We start from the raw sequence: 21,682 nt of genomic DNA, 5'->3' as shown, positions 1-21,682 counted from the left end.
AGTATTCCCAATGACAAAAATAAAATAATTGTACCCAAACATGATCAAATCCATGAAATCTTAAAAGAATATCATGACTCTATTATAGGAGGACATGCAGGTTATAATAGGATGCTAAATAAAATAAAGTTTAAATTTAAATGGCAAAATATGCACAAAGACATCGCAAATTATGTGAAACAATGCGAATCTTGTCAGTCAAACAAAGTATACCGTCAAAAGATTAAGCAACCCATTGAAATAACCACAACTAGCGAATGTGCATTTGAAAAAATCGCATTAGACATAGTAGGACCATTACCCCTAACCGAGGATGGCAATAAATATATCCTAACACTACAAGACGATTTGACAAAGTATACACAAGCATATCCAATACCAAATCATGAAGCCGAAACAATCGCAAGGACATTTACTAGCAATTTCATATGCCAATACGGCGTTCCAAATTCAATTCTTACCGACCAAGGTAAAGAATTTACTTCCAATATTCTAAAAGAAGTCTCAAAATTATTTAAAATACGGCAAATCCAAACTTCAGCATATCACCCAGAATCCAATGGAGCTTTAGAGAGAAGTCATAGTACCCTCAAGGACTATCTCAAGCATTATATTTCTCCAGAACAAACAGATTGGGATCTTTGGATTCCCTTCGCTATATTCAGTTATAATACTACTCCACACACTGCAACGAAGTTCACACCATTCGAATTAATCTTTGGTAATTCACCAAACTTGCCGTCAACCTTAACCAAAACTGAATTTAAATATACTTATGATTCCTTCGCCGATAATTTAAAATTAAAATTATGTAAATCGCGAGAAATGGCTAGAGAAAATTTAATTAAAGCAAAGGCAAAAACAAAAGAAAATTTTAACATTGACAAAAGGTTACGAACATTTAAAGTAGGCGATCAAGTATATCTAACCAATAACGCAACAAGATTAAATAGATCAAAAAAGTTATCACCCAATTTTAATGGACCATACGAAGTTGTAAAAGTAAACAACCCATTAAATATTACAATTAAAATAAAAAACAAAATAATTAAAGTCCATACGGATAGAGTAAAAATAGCTCATTAACGATTCAAATTCATTCAGAACCTACGAAGTTAAGGATGATATTCTCTTTTTATTACTATATATATATTTCATGTATACATTTTAAGTAGTCCGAGTTATCAAACTTCGAGATGAACCATTCCAAGTAGTCCGAGTTATCAAACTTTGAGATGAACCATTCCAAGTAGTCCGAGTTATCAAACTTCGAGATGAACCATTCAAAAGTAGTCCGTTCAATATACGTTATCAAGATATTTAAACAACTGTAGGCTAATGACAGCTGCAGTGTATATATATATGTTTTCACAATAAAATAACTTACCACACACACACAACTCATACATTCACCTACAATTCTAAATTTTGTACATTACAACAGACAAATGGATAACTCGAATTGTGGCATAGATTGACCAGTGATAATAATTGTTAACATGTATTATATTTTTCGTAAACAAAACGCCACTCGTATGTTTACTCTTAACGGGGGAGGTGTTATAAATATACAGATAATGTTATCACTTAAATATCCTTTTATATATATTATTATATTATTGTTTATGTTATCGTAGGATATTTCTCAATTTTTATGTAACTGTATAAATAGGCCCGACCCACTGGTAAAAAGGAGAATCAGAGTGGGATTTGTGAACGGAGGCCGAACGCTAGACGTTGTTTCGACTGTAATTAATTAATTCAAATATTTATTAGAGACAACAAATGAAAAGAATAAAAGTTTTTACAATAAGTGAATTAGAACATTATTTTTTGCTCCTTTATGACATTATTGAGAGATTATAAAACATACATTTATAATTATTTAGGTAGCTTAAAAAAATGACACCTTTTGCCAAATTATTCTGCGAAAATAACGGACCGTAATGTGTGAAACTAATTTTTTATACAAATAGATTGTCATTATTGCAAAATTTTTGTACAATAATATTATAAAAAGTAAATAAACCTGTATGTTTTATTACGTTAAGCTGATAATTGAGCCTGTGCATTTTACAATTATTTATAAATTGAGTAACTAGCCGCTATCGCAACACCATGACCCGAAACAATTTTATATTTTAAATATTTCTTATTACACCGACTTGCAACCTTTAAACGCTGCAATGAAGATAATGAAATCCGGTTCAACTGCAGATAACACCACCTGTGGCGTCACACGTTAAATGAATAACACGACGCCAATAGAGAAATAAACAATTCAATATCTTCGAGCCAATAAAACTCACACCCTATCCATAAAGCCAATATTGTCGACAATTAAAAATTGATTGGTACATAACACAATGATTATCTATCTAGATATACATATGTACATATCTTAAATTCGAGCCCCATCAGATATAACGTATGGTTTATGCATTCTCAGATTTCTAACTACATAAATACTAAATATAAAAATATAGACAAAATAATAAATAGTATATTTAGTGACATTTATTGTAGTACTGAAAAAAATGAGTGAGCTTAAATAATATATTTTTATTGAATAATCTATAATCTCCAAAGAAAAAAATATTGATAAGCAGGACGATCTCAAAAATCGTGTAATATTTTTATGTTAAAAAACAATAATATAATACTAGAACTGGAAGTTATCGATGTCGTGTTATTACCTAAACTAAAGTGTAAACATCGTTATGAACTTAAATTTACTGCCTCAAGCAATTTTCAAAGAAAACGCCTACGCTAACCCACTTTAAATTTTTTTAATAAAAATTAAGAGCTCTTTTAGATCGGTCGGAGTTTGAAGGCTTAATTTGTTTCCACAAATAATTACATAAGATGGTACATATCGTATAAAAAATACCAGCATTTCAATTCGGTTTTGGCTAGTGTCAGACAAAAATTCAGAAAGCATAACAGAAAAAAAAACAATTTTTATAAAATACTCAAAATTAATCATATTTGATTCCACGTGTGTAGTGCGGCGATGTATCATACAAACGCATGGGTTACACTTCACCAATTCTTAAATTTGAGTTACATATGGAATCTCTACCACTGCCAATGCAGTGTTTCTAAGTTTCTTTGTGAAACGCACGCGTGTCGCTAAAGATTTGATAGTTTACTATATAAGTTAAAAAAACGTTGAAAAGACCTGCCAATTTAACTCTACCGCCTGGTATCTACATTTCTCATATATTTTTATAATATAAACAGTTTCGGCGTCTATTTACGCTGCAAAAGTTGTAAGTTAATATGATATGTACTAAACTGAAAAAATCCCAAAAATACTCATTCTCCATTCCACTCAAGTTGCGTTAAGGAACTAACATTAACTCCTTCCTTCAGGCCTTTTATAAAATGTTATATATAATCGCAAAGAACAAAAAGCCGCATACATACTGTTGATGAAACACTGATCAAATTTGCCTTTGAAAGTTGTTTTCGGGCAACAACAAAGGAAACAATTTGCAGAAATACCTCTGCTAAATGACTTCATAAATTCTATAATTAGGCATATGTCTTTTTTAAGTGACTTGACTAGACAATTTGGCTTTAGATCTTTGTAACAGCGGAGGCCACAAAAACAGTGTTGCTATGAAAAATTTGTATGTTTGCATCAAAAACTCATATAATATTTACCTCAACACTTAATAATAGTATAGAAATATCCACTGCTATTTAAGTTGTAAACTTAGTGAATAATTCACAAGCTAGCTTCAAAGATTAGTACAGAAAAATGGAAGACGTTTGAAAAATATATTGGATATGATAACAAAAAAGTGATCAGTGTCTCTTAGAGATAATAGAAAACTGTGTTTTAATTATAATAATTGAAAACTTATTTTTCATAATATTCTTCGACAGTGTATATATTTAAAACATACTAATCGCAATGATCTATAATTGATTATGCGTCAATTCAAGACTTTATGGGGAATAACGTATTTTAAGTGATGTTATTACGAAACTAGTGTTTACACGTCCACGTTTTTACGATGGTGTTGGAATTGAGACAGCTGACGGCGGAAAATTGCTTTCTTTCATACGGCAAATATGAAATTACGTCATGAAGCATATACGAAAGTAATATATGTACGCATAGTTGGATGATTAACGTGGCCAAGCAAATATATAAAATATCATGACTTGTTTCACAATATCGCAAAACGTATAATAATTTAAAAGCACTCATTTTAATTTATTTATATTTAAGCTAAGAGAAAAAATACGATGAATTAAATGGTAAAAATTAGTTACAAAAAGGGTTAAAAGTGAACATTCGCTGATCTGCTGCGAAGAGCGATTGGCATCATTTGAATCGTGTCCAAAATATACGAGCTCGAGTCACGTTGCTTGCACATGATACGAACATAGGAGGGTGTGATAAAAACTGATATTTTTTGTAAAGTGTAACATAGAGTAATGAGTACGTACTTATTAATTTGAAATCAGAGCTTTTAACCCAGTGGCCTTCAACCTTTAACGACTGCTTGTGAATCATAAGATTTTTTATTTTTATTTTACAAAAACTTGCAAGCTGTAAAATTTACCACTCACTTAAATAAATATACGATTTTCTTCGACGACTACTTGATCGTTTAAATATTGACATATAACAACATTTTTTATGATTTTCCATAACCAGGCCTCAAAGTAACCGATTGTTCCTCATTTTTAAAACAAATATAGTAAATTTTTTACAAAAGTTAGATACTTACTAAAAATAGTTTTCATTATAAGTTAGACTATGCACTAAAAAATGAGTTGAAACCATATTTTTGTTTTAAGTGCCAGTTTTTTCTAATAAGTGTTTTTAATGTTGCAAATATGTTCTGAACAACTTTTTATGTTTATACACCGAAATGAGCGAGATAATACCCTCATTGTTTACGATTCCTTCCTGATAAATTTAAAAACCCGATATCGCCTATTCGTGAAAGAAAATAAAATGGCACATGTACCTAACTCTGATATAACGAACAAATTTAGCCATTCCCTTAGTACTTGTTATAACCAAGTTTGGCTGTATTCGTAATTTAATTTTTATGTTTCTATTTTAATAAATATATGTATGTACATATATTCATATATAAACTAAAATGGACCTAGTGAAATAATTTATTGTAGAAATCTCGCCATTCAGCTTCTACGCAAATTATTTTATAAGATTATATTTATTACAATTTTAGTATTCTAAATTATTTTTTTGTATGTGTATTTATATATAATATTTACGTACACTGAAAATATGTAATGTTAAATTTTTAACTACTTTTTTATATCAAAGCTGAATTGTGATTTTTATTACCGTACTATAAATATATATATATATATATATATATATTGTTATATTTTAAACTAGATCTGTACATCAAGGCCGTATTTTGATTTTAATATAAAATGATATATTTGAAGAAAAAAAACGGTCTTTCTTTTATATCTTTGATGTTCAATAATTAGAGTGGTTTTATACTAGCCCACTATATGATAATTCTATACCCAAAAGTAATTGTGCCGGCATTGGATTTTTACACATACTCTTTCGTAAGCTAACCTTTTAGCTTCCTAAAAATTTAAAAATTAAATAAAAGTATTTATATACATATATTTATGTGATTATTGACGCGTGCGTGTGAGAGACGCACTATGACAAAAAAATATTGTACTTTTTAAAAATCTAAAATGTCAACTAACGATATGTATATGATAAAAAATCCAACATCGCCATTTCAAAACAGTACAATCAATTAAAGACACTAAAATGATATTTAACCTAGAAAGTTGGCTAACCAAACGCCTTACTGAAAAATGATTTAAAAAATATTAATTTACCGGTAATTGGTAAAAAAAAAAATACGGTAAATTTGGACTCCCTGAGCATGACATTAAAAATGTGCGTGAGTTCCCGTAGGCAAAAAGGTTTTTCTTTACTATTTTTTTAACTTAAAAAATAAATATTGTTTTGTAAATAATTTTTAAATTTGGTATTTATAACTTTAAAAAATGTGTTTATTTTTTTTTAAATCCACATAAGTTCACATTAAAAAATATTAAATAATTCATAAATTTTTAGCTTATACCACCTAAATAGGGCAGGCAGCAAAAAGGTTAATCTGGTTTGCCCGTGTCAAATAATGGCTGATGAGACAGGATCACTCTCGTACCGATTATTTACGTCAGTGATAGTAGATAACATAAATATACGCTACTCTAAAATATTTAAAGAGTTACGTGACTAAATTGATTTGTCACTCAGATATCATACAATAATATATTAATTTGAAAAAGGCGTTTAGTAGTACTAGGTAGTTTAACATTATAACATAAATGGAACTGCATAAGCACACAGTAGTACATCTACCGCGACTTACTACGGGAGAGCACATAAATCGATTTCCCCACACTCTAGCAAGGGTAAAACGCTTTCACTTTCGAGACTGTATTCTGCGATATTTTAGGGTTGAATATAATTAAAGTGGGAGGTATTTTAACCACTGAAAGTCAAATTGTCAATAATAAACCAATTATTCAAACACAATCTGATTATTTATGCATATGTATATTCTGCTAAACATTGTGTTTAGATGGGATGTTTTAAAATTGCACACTTACATGTTTCCCAAAATTATGTACCTATAGAAAAAAAACCACCGGTAATACCGGTTGCCTGGTATTCAAGATTGTATTCAGACATTGCAAGTCCGCTGCTCGAACATTCAACACTATATTTTAATGAATCGTTGAGTTGACAGTCGTTTATCGTTGCCGTTTAAAACAGTTTATGATAAAATTGTATACTTGAGCAGAGATTCAGGTACTTAACGGAATATTAGAGGAACAAGAGGTCCGGCGTCATTAATTTACTAGACACCGACGATTACTAACCGCTGCTGCGGTAAGTTTTGATAAAAAAACTGATATGCGATTGAACGTATACGATATATGAACCTCTTACCGTTTACTATTATCTGCATATTAGTTATATTATGAGCTTAAAAAACAAATATTAAAAAGCTTTTTTACATTAGAGTTGAAATGAAATTAAATAATAATGATATTGTTCACCCAAATCTGCCGAACCTGTGGTGGCAGCTTTAAGGTTATTGCTGATTTTCAATTATATACACCTGAAACGTATCGGGATTCTTTCAAACAAAACTAGATGACAAATTAACAAATAAACCTTTGCTCAATCGCTTTGGTTTCATATAGTGCGTATTAATTCGTTGAGAATATCGATCGAGCTAAATGAAGGGCTCGCTATTTTTGTATGTGTGTAGAAAATAGTATTTGTCCTCTATAGCATAGTTTCTTAACCGGTGGTCCGCAAAGATTTTTGGGTGGGCCGCAAGTAATAAAATTAATTTCACATCTTTTCTGTATTCGCTTGTATTTGCATAGGGCTATTTAGAAATCGTTCTAAATAGCCCTATAGGAATTCTGGAAGATCTATAAATAATACTGAAAACTCATATAATAATTGATTTTTATTATTTCGTTAAACAATCGAATTTTATACTGTATTTTATAGATTTTTAAATTATATTTCTTGTTACCGACTGTTTTAATATACTTAAATATGGTTATATCAGCATACTGCGTTGCAAAATAAAATTGTTTTGAATAAAAGATCAATTATATAAATATTTATTATTTTATTCCAATATTGATGGCCCGCAAAACATTTTTTGATTTTTTTTGTGGTCCGTGGATGTAAAAAGGTTAAGAAACTATGCTCTATAATATTAAGAGTATCCAAAAGAAAGGGCGTTTTTATACTGAATAACTTTGACGGTCAGTTGTTTTTTGTCGTTCGAGTCGCATGTCTTTTTTTCATATTGTTTTAAATAACATCTGGAGAGTGTGTTACGAAAAATAAAAGAAAAAAAATCACCCTAAGTTTCAATGCAAGATTTCTTGTATGCTGTATGAATTTCACAAAAAAAAATCGGCAACAACAGCAACCAAAAGCATTTGTGCCGTCTATGGTTAAGTTTTACTGGTTCGTAAATTTAAAAAATGTTTCAAAAGATTTAAATCTGAACATTTTTGTTTGGAAGACAAATTTGAGACACCGAAAATCATCAATGACGACCGCATAGCTGCAGAAATTGAAGTCAATACAGAGATGTATATTTAGAAGTTAACAGATAAGACAGGATATTCGTGATCTAGCATTCAGAAGAGTTTAAAAAATATTGGGAAGAAGTGGAAACAAGACGTGTGGATTCCACACGCATTAAGCGACGAGAATAAAGCGACGCGCCTGCCTCGTACTGCGAGAATCACGCAAGAAAAAATTAATGCTCTCGGATGGAAAACTGTTGCTTACTTTCCATATTTGCCCGATGTAGCACCATAAGAATACCATTTATTTAAGTCTCTACAACATAATTTAGATGCTAAACAAATATTAGCGTTAGTGAAGTTAAAACAATTCTTTCTGAATATTTTGCAAATGTGGGGTTAAAAACTTGACTGATCGATGGAAGATGGTTGTATCTCTCGATGGAGATTATTTTATAGAATAATATTGAAAAATAATTTTCATTAAAAAACGCCCTTTCTTTTGGGTCTTTCTCTTATATATATTTATATAAATTGTTTTTTACTGAATAAAAGAAAAAAGATTTTCAATCAACTTTGTTAGTACTGAGTCATTAAAAGTTCACAAAGGAAATACAAGTTGACAGAAGAAACTAGTATGGCATCATAATCGGAATTGATGAAGCAAATGCGACATAAAACAATGCACCATTCACTGAGAACGAACGTCGTTAAGTACATACAATGATTATTTCATGAACTTGATGAAATTGTATAAAAAAGAACAAACATTTTTTATCATGTTCTTACATTATATTATCGATTCAATTTGCTCACAGCAATAGCAGACAAAAAACTTTTTTTTATGACAATAAATATATATAGTAATTATTGCTAATCGAGATTTGAACGCAGATTGACTTGTGAGCAAAAAATAATTTTCATACTCACAGAACTCCGGATTTAAATGGAATAAATATGTATTTTATCACAATTAAAGTTGAAAAAAAAATGTATTTCAAGCATAAAAAGTATTTAGTCAAAACTAATCATAGTTATTTGATTGGCGATATCACAATAACAAACCGTTCCCTATCTTCAGTAGGTTTATACCATTCTGAAATACGATAGGTATAAATATGTAATAGTAGTAATTTTTATAAATATAACTTTTTACCATAATTTATACGAAAGCAGCTTCGCAATTTAAAAAATATTAATTTTAAAATATGATTTTGGTAATTAACTCAAACATATAAGCTGTATTTAGACGTAATTCGATGGATTACTTTAGATATCGCCCGAATGATTTTTATCTTTTTACGAAAAACCATTAAAAAGAATGATTTTTAAGAAAAAACATAAAATATAATTTAAAATAAATTCTGATTAAAAAATCATAACATTTAAACACAGTAACAAGGTAAAATTAGCATTTTTCATAAAACAATTTAATATTTATTTTTGATTAACGCGTCGAAAGGGTTGACTTTCTACAGCCTGTGGAACCCTTCTAGTTTCTAATAATCCTACAAGGCTCCCTAATTTAGATAAAAATTTAAGATATCTTATGTAATCTACCAATGTTTTCACATAAGGTGAAAATTCTTGCTTGCGTTCAATGGCCTTGATTTGATAAAATTTACAATTTTAACACAATCATTAAGAACAGCTTTTAGTTATCGGCAGTTACTGATATTTGTTTTATCAATAAAATTGTTGAATTTCGTCTCAGTCGTCTATCCCATAAACGCGGAACCATTCAAAACTTTTGCGGAAACCAGGTTGAAGAACTACTTCATCTCCGATGAATAAATAAAGAATAAACTTTTTTCCTGTAGAAATGTTTTAATAAATATTGCTAGTATTGTTTCCTTTGCGCCACTTTAGAACTAGGATTATAAATAAGTTAAATAATAATGTGTGCTTTACAAATTTAATTAAATTAATAAGAACATAAAATGTATAGAAATTAAATTCATAAAAACATAAATATATTATAATACATATATAAAAAAATAAATTAATCTTAAAACAGTAAAACTACGCACACACATTGCAATGAATAAGTCTATATTTTGTTAAAATACGCTCATATCTTTTAAAATGTATATAAAATATTTTCATTAAATTTTTAGCCAATCAAAGTTACAGATATACCTTTCTTAGTTAATCGTTAAAAGTTATTGTAAAAAATCTTGTATTTTTTTAATTCGAACGATTATCCGAATAATCGTTCAAATAAGAGAAACAATTATAACAACTGTAAAACAGATTCGCTCTATAAAAAAAAACGCCAGCAAAAATTGATCCGAATTATCTTCGAAAACTTGATAAAGAATATTATTAAAATAAACAGTGCCAATTTCAGGTAGTAAAAAATACTTTTTAATAAAATCTTTTCGAAAAATTTATAATCATTGATACAGTAAATATGTTGTTGTGTAATACAAAAACATAAATATTTTAAAAATGGGTTTATTTTTGTATTTATAAAAGCTTCTGTTGGATGTTAAAGTGATTTAAAATATATACATACATAATATTACGCACATTATCAATTAGAATGAAAATAATATATGTTTTTTAATTTATAAGAATCTCAAAGGCAATTCGATCAAAATTTAGCATTTCCCTCAAAATATGACTGTCTGTATAAACATACAAATACATAAATAACATAAATAATTCATCTAACATTACCTGTACAGCATAGAGCGTAAACATACTAAAAAAAAACAAACGCAGCTGACCGGCGATATATTTATTTACTACATTGACTGTTCTGTTCTCATCAAGATGCACACAGCAGCAAAATGAGACGCAACAAATGTATAAAAAAAGTGTGTACGCAGGACCGAAACATCCTTGCGTGGCAAGGACCAGTTTCGCGTCCTTTCGGGGCTCGCCGAGTCGTACATGGTATTTTATAATAAATAAAAAGGTATAGCAATCGATCTGATTTGATTGTAGGGCAGCAGACAGTAGGTACGCACAATGAACTGTCGTGAAATTCTTCAGTCGTGTTTTTTTTACAAAAAAAAAAGCAAGCGTACTCAGTACATAAACAAAAGTCGCGTGCGAGTTTGAGCGCGCAACCGTGCGCAACCGTCGACGACCCGCGAGAAACTGAAGCCTGGTTTGCTAAGTACTAGCAAAAGAGAGGGAGGGGCGCGAGCGCTCGCTAGAGCGAGTTGCTCGTAAAAGCGGTCGTTGTCTGCTAACGACGCAAGTGGCCATCCTATAGTGGGCGCACTCTAAGATGAACCCCGGAAGCAAAAGATAACATACGAAATATTTTTTATTTAATTAATAATCCATATATGGGAACAGCAAACCTACCAAGCCTTCCAAATTGTTTGAGTGCATGCGTTTAGTTTTTGCACAGTAAGAGAAAGATTAACATGTGCCTTACTGTGCCAATTAAATACGCGCATTACTGTACTGAATAGTACATAGACATGCAAAAATAAGTGATTTCAAACCGGAATATTAAAAAAGATCGCTTTAATTATTCTGAGAAGTGATACTTATTTTTGCGCCCTCCTATTGATCAAAATTCGGTTTGAAAATCAATATCGGTAAGGATAGCTATACTATTTTTAAAACATAATGTAATATCGAAGTGCAGACAAATTGTAGAGTGAGATACGAGATGCGATCTGTCTGTACTTCTTCCGTTTATTTTTCATTTGACATAGTTTGTATTTTGAACTTGACTAATTTAGAACTTGCATTGGGTCATTTTGGGTTTAGTTAATTCAGTTTGGGTTTGAACAGCAAATGGACGATTTGCAACAGTCAAATTGAGTTCTTTGACATTTTAGAGCAGCATCAGTAAAATATTTTTTTACTGATACTAAAATATATTATTTCACTAGTAGAAATATATATCTACTAGTGAAAATGTATTCGGAGTTCACTAGTGAAAATATAACTTCACTGAAAAATACAAGTTATAAGCAGGGAACAATTTGGATTTAGGAAAGGTCTACGCGGGAAGCGCTCTTCTGTATACAGACGCTACTTCAGAAACGTTATGAAGCTCATAAACCTGTTTACTTTTGCTTCAAAGTTTTTGAGAAAGCATTTGATCGCAAAATACACGATCATCTTATAGAGGGAACCCACCACATTGAATTAAACCGTTTTAATGTTATATTTATTTGCCTTGATAGTAAAGAGTGTTTTTTTTAGAAGTATTATCAATTAAAGTATGCTTGGTGCGAAAACGATCCATGGTTATTCGAATGAACGAATGCTCGGATAAACGTTTATGTCGACCGTAAAACGGACGTAGCGCACGGTAAGTTTCGCGAATTGAACCACGATTTTCAAAATAAATTTGCACAATTTGCAAGCGTTGTTCTGGCGTAAGTCTATACAGGTGAAATGGCAAATCAAACTGAGCACAAATCAGTTGTCAGCTGTTAAATTGGCTGTCGCTGGAAAAAGTGTTGACAATTCGAAAAACAAACATCTAAAAAACACCCTTTAGATGCATTTCAGTAACAATCAACATATGTTTTGCAAACTATTGCACGATATGTAAGTATAATTTACAAAATAGTAAATATTTTTTTAGAAATCCCTCTCTAAGTGAGACTATTTCAATGCAAAAATTTAACAAAACTGAAGCAGTGGACCCTACACTTACAAAACCAATGACCATTTGCATAATCGTGTTGGTAAGAAACTATAATACATATTTGTTCCAGATTAACTGCTAGCAAAAATTTATAATATTCAATCTACACAATCTGTATTAACTATAACACGCGTTTTGTATTGCATTATTAGTATTGATGTGAAAAGTATTAACTTTACCAACGACGGACTAGACGAGTCCAGTAAGTCTTCCGTTTCTGATCACGTAGGTAGTCTAAACAGATCGTCAGTCTATTTCTGAACAAACTCGAGCCCACGAATAATTGACATCGCTGCACCGACGGAAACTATAACCGGCGCGGTTGACAGGAGTGGTTAGCATATTATTATCATGGCTAACGATTAAATAATGTATATATAGTAACTTTATTGACTTTTCGCCTTTTCATTATTTTTCTTAATTCATTTTTCATCTACAGTACATTTCTAACAACCATAAAACAAAATTACGTTTCTTTGAATAAATCACACAATCAAAAAAATCGTTCACATTTAAAGCACAATTAATAATTATTTTCAAAGTATAATATTTGCGGTAAACAAGTCGGTGTTACGCAAAATCAAATACAAAATCAAATCATAACTTAATTCATTAATTAACGAAGCAATTTATCGTTGAAAGGCAATTGTAATTGTTTCAATGGCAATTGTATACATAAAAAATAAGAAAATTTTAACCATTTAGCGTTCTAAAATATGATAAAAATACTAATTTCATTACGAAACATTTTGGCTGTTGACCAGTAGTAAAAATAATCATATTAAACTGGCGGTTATCTTCTGAAAGTAGCAAATCTAGTAATAATTTATGTAAATACAACATCATGAATATATTTTTCAATATAATATAAACTATAAAAACAAAACATTTGAAACAGAAAACACATTAACAAGTTTAAGAATCACTTATGTGTGTATGAAAGTGAACTAAAAACAAGGTAAACACAATGAAAAAATATTTCCAAGATAATATATTGATTGACACTAATAGTGCATATATTTATATCTAAAATAATACACTGACTGTGCGTGTTGCCATAATTATATTGATCGTTTCAAAAAAATACTCGACTGCTAGTCATTAAAGTTTAATTACTCATCGCCGTTTGTCATAAACAGCACGTCATTATGAAGATACTTAGTAAAGTTAAGAGATGAACGTAACAAATGTGACCGTCAAATATAAAAGAACACTCATTAACAACAAACAATAAAACCAAGCTATGTTAAAAATCAAATAATGTAAGATGCTAAAACTCAAAATAAAATATGACGGCCCTTCAAAAAAATAGACACCGGATCGTTTTTTTAATACTAATTCCTTCATTGCATCTGAGTAAAAATCTATTTAAATTATTTAATATCTAAATCGCCGGTTTGCTGCAAAAAGTCGTTAACTAACAATGTGGTTGACCTTTCTATTAAAAAATAAATGCAGTCAGTCTCTTTGATTTATATACTTTTGAATTATTCCATTTAATATTGTAATATTTATTCCGTATAATTATTTGAGATACGTTTGGGTCATATACTAGATTACTACAAACAACATGAGCTATAGTTAAAACCAATAAAAGTCGTTGATGATGATGAAGATGAAGGCGACGAAACTTATTGCCAAAAACAACAGATTAACACAATAAGCATATAATAGCGGACTAAATACTTGAATGAATAGAATAGTCACAGTCGTATAACATAACAAATACTGAAAGTAAAACGTTCTGACACTGAACATGCTTATTTATTTATTTAAAATGGGCGTTATGACATTAACATGTTATCCCAGTGCAGCATAACAGCCACATGCATAGTATATTTAAGAAAATTAAAAAAAATAATATGCTCAATATGTGTGCGACATCCCACATAAACTGTACTAGTTCATCATTACTGTTTTTGTGTTTAGCAAGCGTATTAAGGATCTGGATGGTATGGACCAGGGGAGAATCGGCGAGAATTGTGACCCTAGTTTGTGAAAAATATAATAATAGACGCAAAGATTATTTCACACGAGGCTTTATCTCGCAGAGCATCGACGAATTGTCAACGGTGCGCTTCATAAGATTCCCATGTCGTCTGGACGAAGTACCGTTACATGAACTAGCATGCTTTATCTCTTTCTTCGTTGCATGCGACACCCCTCCCACTTTTATTTATAGGGGATCGGCGTCAGTCCTGGATTGTTAAATGGATAAATTTGATTAACCTACAATACCACTAAATTCATTCTATAATTTTGCTTCTTTTATATATATACGTATCTATTTTTTTTATTTTTCGCAGAATTTCAAAGATGTTTTAAATAAATATAATTATTACAGTCATTATAAACCGTGTTTCTACTATTGTTGTTTACAAAAGAAATAAAATATTTGTATTTATTATAAGAAAAGAGCATTATTATATAATAAAAATAAAATGGTAAATATATATTTAGAACCGCATGGTAACACCCCCACGGTGTATGGCTGAGAGGCAAATAGTAGTGGATTCTAATTAGAATGTAACGGTAAACCGTCGAGCTCGATAGGGAATCTTATGATGCCAACGGTGCTTTTAGGAAACTTCACGTAATGCATCAGGTATATATAAGGACTAGGTTCTATACCACAGGAACCCACCGATCTGTAGTATTATGATTTTTTAGCCTTTTGTGTATCTTCATAAGTCAGGAAACGAAGACGATTTAAGTGACAAGTTGAAAATGCACTAGGTGAAATCAAGAAGCTTGACCTGACATTCCTTAACCCTTTGAACGCGTTAATCAAAAATAATATTTTATTGTTTTTTTTTTAAAAATGTAAATTTAGTCTTGATACTGTGTTTAAATGTTCTGATTTTTAAATTTTTATTCATTTAAAATGATATTTTATGTTTATTCACAAAAAAAAGTTTTTTCTTGAAAAGCATTTTTTTTACTGATTTTTGCGTAAAGAGATAAAAAAATCAATTGGGCGACTTTAGTCGCTTTCCACGAACAAATGGTTAAGTATGAAATCAGGGATGAAGTCCGATAATTCACGGGTTAGTTTCGTAATCTCAACTTGTGCTTTAACGCGCATGCTTATAATGCGTCAGCAATTAAGATTAAGAGGATTTTCTGATATCATCATAAAATAAGCAATTAATATATTGATTGAATATATTTTCTGTTATCTATATTACACAGCATAAGTTGTACAAAAACACAAGCGGAAAGAAGACACTTATATTCTATACGGTTTCAATAAAAGCGATTGCATCAATGAGACGTCGCAGAGGCGAAACAAAGCACATAGCTCCGCGCTTGACCCTTGATAATATAAAAATGAACTATGAATTGATCTCGCGTTCCAACAGCAAACGCAGAAAACAAGAAAGAGATTAGTACATGAAGGTAGTTATAAAAAAACTCGAAACAACACTATAGTATCGACACAAAGCGAATGTTTTGTAAAATCTTTTACAATATAAAAAAAAACTTCTAGCTGATTGAATCGCTTTAAAATACAGCGTGCTTGTAAAATACTAATATAACTCAAATAATAATAAAACTATAGATCGATATCATCAAAAATATAAGATTACTCAATGTACTATATGTATTTTTTTTATAAAATACTCAAAAAATATTTTAAATAACATTTGTATTGTATGAGGGGGGGGGGGGGTTCTCGTATTGGTATTAATATAGGATCCAGTAAACGGCAAATGATTTTTAACAATGAAATAAAAATCTGAAGGCGACAATAGTGTTACCGTCCACGATGTAAATAGCTTTATATAAATACAAAAAAGGGTATGGCAACAGTGAATATAGAAATCGTGCGAAATACTCAATATTGCACAATAACCAAAAACTTTCAAAAGCCATTAATGATCAGTCTTTACCATAGCATAAAAAACAAACCCTTGCAAGAGGCAGCTTTATGTGATAAGCGTCAACATTTTAAGGATATGATTCCGAAGATAACGCGATTGCTTCTCAACGATTAGACAAAGCACCCTTGAGCAATCGATATAAATTATATAACACGTAGTCAAATCACATGAGTAAAAGAATTCGTCAGATCATCAAGATTGTCACTCGACTCTCAGACTTATAAGACCTGCCACCAGCACGATAGACGAGTGGAATAAGTCTCTGACTATTGACATAAAATTAGACCTGGGTTCGAATCCCATACGAACCTTAGTGTTTTTAAATTTCTATCGTGTCTAAAAGATCGGAATAAGTGATTATTACATAATTATAATTCCGATCGATCATCACAAATTAGGTATATTTCCTAATCTCACGGATGAATATCGTGGTGATTAATTACAATCGAGCTATGTCGTACATATCTGGTATTGAAACTTCTCTAATAATAAGCTAATACAGCTCATAGAGAATATCTTATATGTATTAAAAATAATAATAAAAAAACTCTGATACCCACATCTACCATTCTATATATATGTGGCAAATTATTAGTATTTTTGTAAATTATCACATCGAGCATAAGTATAATTGATTATATTCAAATATACTACATAGTATCGTGGGGACTTTTAAACCACCTTCGCCATTAGTCATAATTTAAAGGTCACCATAATGACCACTTGAACAAAGAAAAAAAATCTCCCGCACTACAAAAAGTATCAATCCATTATGAGTTTTGACCTCACATATCACACAACGGAAGAGAGATCTCAGTACCACAAAATGCCAGCATCAACAATAGGATGTATCGCCGTTAATAAAAAACAACTCTTTTTATGACAAGACGTGTGTCAGAGACAACATGCGTATATTCCCACTATTCTTCAAACTCCCTGGTTACCGATCGACAAAGTAAGTTTTATTTTAATGCGTAAACATATTGTAAATATCCTTATTCGCCAGAGCTGTCTCGAACGATCAATATAGTATATGGGACACTTGGTCACATCGGGAAAGACACCGGCAGAGGCAGATTGTCACGAGAGACATAATCAGATCGCCCAGAGAAAATTACAAGAACCCGACATCAAGACGACAATTCCAGTTACTCCAGCAGCACTCAGCCGACAAACACGACTCGACACACCAGTGAAGACTCTTTGACTTCCAAGAGCCACATTTCGATATTGTGGTAAATTGTACCTATTAAATAAACTGTCATCTTTTCCTGCGATTATTTGGCTGCAAAGTCATACCCTTTCGGCCTCAAAATCCAAAACTACGCAATCAAATCTTTATGCTTTACTCAACCGTTTTCGCTCTGGGGTATTATTAATTAATTTCTTATGAACTATAAGAATATGGATATACATTCATTATATTTAAATAAATCGTATACTTCAAGTATTTCTCGAACGTGACCAAATAGAAAATTTGTACTGACACCGAGTAAACAAATCGAGTCCGCTCGATTAATCTTCGAACGCTTTATAATATAATATATGGATGTGCATACGACCAAGACATTGCGCGTTGAATATTCAACGATGAATACATCAATTTCTATAGGACGAAGGTAAAGTTTTCATTTTGGAGAAATTTGCATTTAACCGCGGCCATCGGGATATAATGGAGAGCGTGGATTCAGACTAATTGACGCACAACGTCACCTGACTGTTGGTCGACAACTATTTATCTATCTGGATTATCGACGAGCATCATTATAGATAACTTTAAAATATATGTACGTAAGTAAGTATGATACATACATACATATATGTAATAGATAAATTATATTATAGTAACTACCATATCTATAAGTCGTTTTGATTAATTTTATTAAAGAGCTTCTGAAGTTTTCTTCTTTTAGAAAAAGCAAAATATAAAACGATCAATATAACCAATCATGATACGAATAAAACAATAATTCATTAAGCAATTACAGGTAACGTGTCCACACGCTGGAACTGCTATTTTTATTTGTCTATGTTTAGTATAGCTATTTTTTATGATACGTCTGCATTTGAAGTAGAGTCTCCAATTCGAGTAATCGAGTACTCGATACTCGAGTATTTTTGTCTATTTTTCCAGTACTTGATAATCGAGTATTTTGAAAATTACTCGATTAATACTCGAAATTAAAAAAATTTGAAATATTTCAGAAACAAAAATAACTTTAACTCGGTCCGGTAAAGGTTAACGTCTTGCTTTTATTTGGCGTTTATGCCCGAAGTCCCGAGTTAGAGCGGTTACTATCAGGTATAATTTTTTCATAGTTCCATAGTTGCATAGTTCCGGTCGTCGGCTATGTTAGTGGGTACGACGGAGAAATTTCTTTTGTGTTTTCTGTTCCGACAGTCCCTACTTATCTAATGTATGGCAATGAACAATATGAAATATCAACAAAAATTTTTTTAGGTTTTATGACTATGCAGTTGTAGTGTAAAGTGTTGTCAATTGTTTATACTGATCCCTCAGCTTAAAATATAAATCAAAACAATTGTGTGTTTTAAAGGCATTTAAAGTAAAGTTAGTTCTTTGCGAACCGTTACGCTCTAGAGTGAAAGGGATTCACCCAAATACATCTTCGAATGATATAGATTTAAATTCTTCGCAATAATCAGAAGGAGTAGAATATTGTATATTGTTAAGAAAAAAAAATTATTCAAGAAGAATTACAAAATACTATTTTGTCAATAGTCGAAGGAAATAAGAGAAAAGCAGAGAATGGAATGAAAGAAGAGAACATAAAAAGAGAGTTCAAAAAATTTTATATCTATAAAAAGCGAACAGATATAAATTAAAAGCCTTATCCAACGCGTTAATGACAATAAGACCAACATCAACAGCAACGGAAAGGGTTTTTTCCATAACGGGAATAATAAAACCAAAGGTTAGCAGTAATATTAAATTCGAGACACTTTTTGCATTATTGTTTTTAAAAAGTATGTTCGTGAAGTTAAAATAATTGTAAAAATTAACATACTAAGTATTTTATTTATTTATTTATATGTGCACGAATTTGAATAATAGCTATTTTGGTACATTTGGTAAATACTCGAAAGTACTCGAGTACTCGAGTATTTTAAAATTTTAATATTCGATACTCGAGTAGTTGATGGTTCGAGTAATTGGAGACTTTAATTTGAAGTAACGCATCATAAATTCATCTAATATATGAAAATACTAGAATTTTAACTGTGATTATTGTATCATTCAGTATTCATGAGATATTTCAGAAGTACAATTTTTGTGTTATATACATAAAACATACGCATTGATTCAATTGAACTTAATAATTAAATAAAAGTAATACATACATGCATATATAGAAAGTGGACAATTTAAATGAGCAATTTATAAAATAATTATTCTACGAGATGAATTGTTTGTGCAGATTAGATGTGAGTAAGCGGTAGGGAGCGAGCATTGGACAGAACAGTGAACACTTTATGAATAATTTTATGCAACGAATCGCTTTCTGAAGAAAAATTCGAAGATTTACCTTACATTAATGAACAAACAATTCGTTTTATGGAATGAAGTACGTATTTTAATGCACATATCTCTCAAAAAAATCTTTGTTATAGAAAGAGTTAAAAATTATTGAAATATGAATGTTGTTATTTGGAATTAAAGAATTCTAAAAATAAATATTATTATAAAATAGCGACAATTATTATATTTTAATAATTTGTATATTATCTCTAATATTTTAGAAAACAATTAAATGACCAGAAAAAAGTTTTAAGAATTATAGTATTTTATTTACTTTGTTATTACTATGTTCATGGTTTATAATTTAATTTTACAATAATTGATTTGAGGTAAAAACAAGGATAATCATATTTTTAACTGACAGTTAATTTTTTTATAGACGTCAACGACTTATGAGATTTATTTATTTATTCATTCGACTTTAAAGTCTTTTAGATATGTTTTTAATAACGTACACATACTATTTATCTTAAGTGATTAAAATATTTATAAATAGAAACATTAACACTTAACGCTACGATATAATACTTTAATACAAATTTCAGTAAAATTATTTTGAATTTTTAGATATTTTCCATTTCTAGAGAAATTGATCCAAATGTAAAATAGAGTACAGTGGACCTTCAGTTTACGAACTTAATTCGTTCTGTAAAACTGTTCGAAATTCGAAATAATTATTCTCATAAGAATCAATGTAAGACGTATTATTTTGTCTAAAGTTCTAATAAAACGGCCCTTTATAATTTCTATTTTCTAGCACTGTTATTTCTCAGACTCAGTGGCTCCTGTGAATAGTGTCTATGGAATCTGTTCGTAAGCCGAAATTCTGTTCACAAACAGTATATATTTGTATTTGGAAAATCTTTTTGCTGATTATTAATTAATTTCAAAGTATTATACGAGATATTATTATATCTCTAACTGAACTATTTATTGCTTGTTTAATTTACGGTCACTTTCCATCACATATTTTCTCTCGTAATTTTTAAAAAATGACAACAGCTTATCGTATAATTTGTAGCATTCACATTAAAACATTGACTCATGATTAATTTAATCGGGGCGAACAAATCATCGTTAAAGACTTAATAATATAATCATTCTAAAGTCATTGATCTTTACTTTTTTTGCCCGTCAAACGTTCAAGAAAGTCGAAATAAAATGTTTGTTAATCGGTCATAAAACATATATTGTCAAACAATGTTTTCGGAATGTAAATTGGAAATGTCCCTTATCGTACTACCTGCTCTAAATGCAGCTGTGAATTTAGCAGATAATTTTTTTAAATAATTGTCTTCAAAATTGCAGTGTTTGTAAACCATTTGAAAACATTCGTATAAATTATTTAAAAAAAAATGTTTTATAATACTAGAAAAATGAGAAATCGTCATTCTGCAGAAGAAACATTTTCAACCGATTTTTACATCCCAACTATAATACTTCTATTGCGATGCTTACTAGCTTGGTACACACACATTCAAAAAAATAAAAATCTCTTCGTTAAAAGTAAAAAACGTTTCTATTATCTATGAA

At 30.2% G+C, this 21,682-nt stretch overlaps 1 protein-coding gene across 12 annotated transcripts in view; it reads right to left on the bottom strand.

Annotated features, from left to right (window-relative positions):
• Positions 1-21,682, bottom strand: part of LOC148234236 (5'-AMP-activated protein kinase subunit gamma-1-like) — a 175,614-nt gene that overhangs the window by 56,154 nt on the left and 97,778 nt on the right. The window contains exon 1 of one of the 12 annotated variants that reach the window (XM_088188130.1): positions 11,073-11,207. The exons of 9 other annotated variants lie outside the window; for them this stretch is intronic. The gene's annotated coding sequence lies outside the window, so the exon portion shown is untranslated. Of the gene's footprint in view, positions 1-11,072; positions 11,208-21,682 lie in introns of those variants that run through there. 2 more of the 12 variants (XM_088188131.1, XM_088188132.1) reach the window with 2 other exon arrangements.

The sequence above is a fragment of the Plectrocnemia conspersa genome, unplaced genomic scaffold (assembly GCF_051122295.1).
Source record: "Plectrocnemia conspersa isolate PC_06_02 unplaced genomic scaffold, ASM5112229v1 ptg000006l, whole genome shotgun sequence".
NCBI classification, from domain to species: domain Eukaryota; kingdom Metazoa; phylum Arthropoda; class Insecta; order Trichoptera; family Polycentropodidae; genus Plectrocnemia; species Plectrocnemia conspersa.
The sequence above is the reverse complement of the archived record's forward strand: the minus strand, read 5'-3'. Positions and strand labels throughout refer to the sequence as shown.